Consider the following 6,000-nt stretch of genomic DNA (forward strand, 5'->3'; position numbering starts at 1 on the left):
TCTTGTTAATCCTTTCAAAGAACCACTTCTTGGTTTCATTGATCTTTTGTATTTTTTTTTTTTTTTGGTCTCTATGTCATTTAATTCTGCTCTGATCTTTATTATTTCCTTCCTTCTGGATACTGTGGGCCTTTCTTGTTGCTCTCTTTCTAACTTTTTGAGTTGTAGGGTTATATCATTTATTACCAGTTTTTCTTGTTTTTTTCATGTAGGCCTTTAGAGCTATGAACTTCCCTCTCAAGACTGCTTTCATTGTGTCCCATAGATTTTGGATTGTTTTGTTTTCATTGTCATTTTTTTCCAGGATGCTTTTAATTTCTTCTTTGATCTCTTTGGTAACCCAGTCATTGTTTAATAGCATGCTATTTAGCCTCCAAGTATTTGATTTTTTTTCAATGTTTTTATTGTAGTTGATTTCTAGTTTTATGCCATTGTGATCTGAGAAGATGCTTGATATGATTTCAATCCTCTTGAATTTGAAGACACTTTGCCTGTGTCCCAATATGTGGTCTATCTTTGAAAATGTCCTATGTGTATTTGAGAAGGATATATATACCGTAGCTTTGGGGTGAAATGTTCTGAAGATGTCAATTAATTTCATAGGATCTGGAGAGTCATTTAGGATTGCTGAATCTTTGTTGATTTTTTTGTCTAGAGGATCTATCCAGTGGTATCAGGGGGGTATTAAAGTCCCCTACTATGACTGCATTGCTATCAATCTCTCCCTTGATATATTCCAGAAGTTGTTTTATATATTTGGGTGCTTCTGTCAATAACTGAATCTATAAATCATAATAAACAAACAAGGAATCTAATGAACAAAATAATCTGATGCATAAAATAGAACCAGAGGCATGGAAACATGGAACAGAGTGAGGAATCTCAGAGTTAAGGGGGGGTGAGGGCCTGGAAGAGATTAATCAAAGATCTTATATACATACTAGAGCCCCGGTGCATGAAAATTCATGCATTCATGCACTGGAGGAGGGGTTCCCTCAGCCCGGCCTGCTCCCTCTCACATTCCAAGAGCCCTCAGGGGCAGGAGTTAACCCAGTGATCAGGGGAAGGTGCCCCATCACACCTCTACTGCTGCCACTGCCGGCAGCACAAGCCTTGGCCAGCCCTGGTTACCTGAGCCTCGGGTGGCCCTGGGCGGCTGGGTAGTTGCCATCTGAGGCTTGCCTACAACTTGGGCTGGCCCTTGGTGTCTGGGGGGCTTAGGGGACAGGGGGACTCTGGAGACAGGCACATGGAGCAGCCGGGCCTGTCTGGGGACGGGCCTGGCCTTGCCACGAGCCTGCTGCCCTGGTGGGTCTGGTGGGATTGGGTGCCGCCATCTTGTGGCTGTGGGCACCATCATATTTGAGGGCAGGGCAGTCAATTAGCATATTCATCTTTATTGGCTGTGGGCACCACCATATTTGCAACAGCATGAGGGTCAATTAGCATATTCCCTCTTTATTAGATAGGATATGCATTCCTATGGATACAGACAATGGGGTGATGAAGGCCTGGGATGGGGAGGGAACCAGGTAGAGGGGGACAGTGGAGGAAGAAAGGGGAACATTTCTAATACTTCGAAAAATAAAGATTTTTTATTAAAAAACAAAAAAAACTAATGCCCAGAGGTTGTTATTAGGAGGTGCTCCATTAGCAGGTTCCTTGTTACTGAGATCTGTGCTCTTGTAAAGAGGCCCCAGAGAGCTGGCTTGTCCCTTCCACTGAGGACACAAATGGAAGTTGTCAGTCTGCAACCCCAGGAGAGCCCTCACCAGTACCGTAGTTTGCCCACAGCTGATCTAGTTTGTTTTCTTCTTCTTTATAAAATGATTTTATACTGCCCTGACCAGTTTGGCTCAGTGGATAGAGCGTCGGCCTCCGGACTGAAGGGTCCCGGGTTCGATTCCGGTCAAGGGCATGTACCTTGGTTGCAGGCACATCCCCAGTAGGGGGTGTGCAGGAGGCAGCTGATCGATGTTTCTCACTCAACCATGTTTCTTACTCTCTATCCCTCTCCCTTCCTCTCTAAAAAATTCAATAAAATATATTAAAAAACTATAAAATGATTTTAGAAAAAAGAAGGAATATGGCTGCCAATGAAAAAACAGGCTGCAAGATAGTGTGTGAGTGAGAGAATGAAAGGAGAGAGTATGGATGTGAGGGGAGTGTCTGTTCATGAATGAGGGACAGCTATATTCCAAGGGACTGTTGGGGACAGCGCGACTGGGCTCCTCTGACCGAGCAGCCTCTATTGCTGCTGAAATCTCTCCGGGTACAGCCAGCTCTACCACAGAGAACGTGCTATCTTGAAGGGGAAAGTGTCTGTGATTGGAAGCCCAGCCTTACCTTCAACCGGGAAGAACTTGGATACCTCCCGGGACCCTACAACCACAACACCCAGGGACCAGCTGCGAACCCACAAGCACTGGGTCCCAAGCAGCATGAATACCCGAACGCAGATGAGCCCTGAACCTTCTCACAGAAAGGTCAGATATCGCCTAGAGAAAGATGAGGGCTGTGATCCAGGCAGGAAGGAGAAATGTGCACAGTGGGATCTAGAGTTTCAGAAGAAGTCTGTACCCCACAAAATCCACGGCCATTCGAGTCAGCATAGTCCTTGAATGTGGAAGGGGGTCCACAGGGCTGCTGGCAGAAGGGAACTCTAGAAATCAACCCATTGCTGGGATGGGCACAGAAAGGAAGCCTGAAGCTTTACTAGTATACCAGCTGCGTTGTGCCAGGGGAAAAAGATGTGCTCAGAGACATGTGTAGAGTTGCACACAGTGCCAGGGAGAAAAAGTCGCAAGTTGCGCTTACTCTGGCTCTTTTTTTCTCTTTAAATCCTTGCTTTTGATTACTAAGTCCAGTAAATATGATCTCCCAATTAAAAAAAAAACCTCTCAGAGACTGTAGAGAAAAGTTGTTTTTGTGGAACATGGGAATCAGAGCTGGGAGAAATGATCAGAAAACCAGCTCTGGGGCAGTCCATTCACCCAACCCAGTATTAAGTGCGGCAGGGAAAACAAAATCTAAATACTTGTAGCCACAGATGTCAATACAGAAACACTTCCACCCAGGGGTTGAATCACAAATTGACTCTTGTGTAAATACAATTAAAGGCTGGCTGAGAAACAAAGAAATACCGACTGCTTGAAAACAGGATTGTGGCTTATGACACAGAGAAGTGGTGGAATACAGGGAACTTCAATACTGTCCTGACTACATGACAGGAAACAGGCCTGCCAGGTAGAACAGTAGTGGAAGTGAATGACCTTCACTACTGCACATTTTTATTTTTTATTCAATAAATTATTTTTTCTTTTTTTTCTCACTTGATTTTATCTTTATAATTATTATACTTTCATTAGTATTATTACTACTATTTTACATTTTTTAAAAGTTACATTTTATTTTATTTTGTGATTAGTGTTCTACATTCTATTTTCATTTTTCCTTTGGCATCATTTTACTCTATCTCAACTTTACCTTTATGCTAACACTCTCTTCCTCAATTTTCCCCCTTTGTTGTCCTGTTTCTCTTACCCTATTCCTGATTTAGATTTTCGCTATTCTTTCTTTTTACCCCCTGTTAAAAATTCATTCTAATTCTATATCTAATTTCCACTCCCCTGCTCCGAGTCCATACAGAGTTCTCTCTTCTCTATCTTTACTATCCAAATTTTTTCTCTCTTCCCATTTTTCTTTTTCTTTTTTGTTTTATTTTGCGCTTTTTTCTCTCTGTCCTATTGTTGTTGTTTGTTTTATTGTTGATTAGTTTAGGTTTTTTTGTTTGTTTGTGTGATTGTTTTTCTATTTTTGCTTCTGTTTTTCCTCTCCTTGCTGGTTATTAGTTGTTTGTAGTTTGCATTCATCTCTGGGTGTTTTTTGTTAGCATTTTTTTGGATTAGTTTTTGGTATGTTGGAGTTTTATCCTCATATAAATTGTTTTTCCCCTCCTTTTTTATTCCCTTTCCTTTTTATCTTAATTTTTTCCTTTTCTCAATATCATTGTTTCGCTATTTTTTTATCCCCTAATTCTCTTTTCTCTGGTGGTCACCTATATTTGCAGTTATTAGTATCATGAATACATTTGTGTGCAGTGCATTGTGTGTTGTGCCTTGTTGTGTTGTATTGTGTGCCTTCAAGTCAACACAGGAGAGGGAGCTACATAATGAGACACCTGGAGAGGAGCTATCATGGGGAGACAAAAAAATAACCCTCATACAAAAGAAAAGGAGGCATCACCAGAAATGGAAGTAAACAAAATGGAGGCAAGCAATATGTCAGAGAAAGAATTAAGAGCAAAGGTTATAAGGTAGCTGAAAATGATGGAAGCAAATTCAACAATATGTGTAAGAACCAAGAGGAATTAAAGAGGAACCAAGAAGAAATGAAAAATGACATCGTTGCAATAGAAAGCATCAACAGTAGACTAGAAGAGGTGGAGGACCACATCAGTGAGCTAGAAGACAAGGTAGGAGACAATAACCAACCAGAGCAGCATCCAGGAAAAAAAACAAAACAAAAAAAAAACCTTAAAAAAACAGGAGCAGAGCCTAAGGGAACTTTGGGACAACACACACAAAAAGAAACAGAATCTGCATAATAGCGGGACCAGAAAGACAGGAAACTGAGCAAGGAATAGAAAACCCTTTTGAAGAAATAATGACAGAAAACTTCCCTGATATAGGGAAGAAAAAACTCACACAAGTCCAAGAAGCTTACAGAGTCCCAAACAAAATGAACCCCAAAAGACTGATGCCAAAGCACATTGTAATTAAATTGGCAAACACCAACGACAAAGTATGAATCTTAAAAGCTGCCAGAGAGACACAGAGTTACCTACAAAGGATGCCCCATCAGACTATCAACTTATTTCTCAACAGAAACACATCAGGCCAGAAGGGAATGGAATGAAATATACAAAATCATGCAAAGAAAGGGTCTGAATCCAAGTACACTGTACCCAGCAAGGCTATCAATCAAAAACTGAGGGTGAAATCAGGAGCTTCACAGACAAAAAAGGACTAAGGGAGTTTATTATCACCAAACCAGCAATGCAAGAAATGCTAAAGGGTCTGTTGTAAACAAGAACTATGAAGTGAAGAAGGAACACAGGCAAAAAGAATAAAAATGATGACAAATAAGTACCTATCAATAATATCTTTAAATGTAAATGGATTAAATGCCTCTATTAAAAGACATAGGGTAGCTGAGTGGATAAGAAAACATGACCCATATACCTGCTATCTACAGGAAACCCACCTCAGAAAAAAAGGACTCACACACAGAATGATGGTGAAGGGATAGATGAAGGTTTTTCAGGTGAACAGAAATAAAAAAAACCCTGTAGTAGCAATACTTATATCTCACAAATTAGATCTCAAAGTGAAAGCCATAACAAGAGTTAAGGAATGCCACTTCATAATACTAAAGGGAGCAATTCAACAAGAACATATAACTCTGGTAAACATATATGCACCCAAGACAGGAGCATCCAAATACATAAGAAAACTTCTGGAGGATATCAAGGGAGAGAGTGACAGCAATACAGTCATAGTAGGGGACTTTAATACCCCACTAACACCACTGGACAAATCCTCTAAGCAAAAAATCAGCAAAGAAACATCAATCCTAAATGACTCACTAGATCAGATAGAATTATTCAACATCTTCAGAATATTAAACCCCAAAGCCACAGAATATACATTCTTCTCAAGTTCATATGGGTCATTTTCAAAGATAGACCACATTTAGGGACACAGGCAAAGTCTCTTCAAATTCAAGAAGTAGAAATCATTCAAGCATCTTCTCAGATCACAGTGGCATAAAACTAGAAATCAACTACAATAAAAGCAATAAAAAAAACCAAACACCTGGAGGCTAAATAACATGCTATTAAACAATGACTGGGTTACCAAGGAGATCAAAGAAGAAATAAAAAAGCATCATGGTTACAAACAACAATGAAAATGCAACAATCCAAAATCTATGGGACAC

This window comes from Myotis myotis, unplaced genomic scaffold (assembly GCF_014108235.1).
Source record: "Myotis myotis isolate mMyoMyo1 unplaced genomic scaffold, mMyoMyo1.p scaffold_m19_p_11, whole genome shotgun sequence".
Lineage (NCBI taxonomy): Eukaryota > Metazoa > Chordata > Mammalia > Chiroptera > Vespertilionidae > Myotis > Myotis myotis.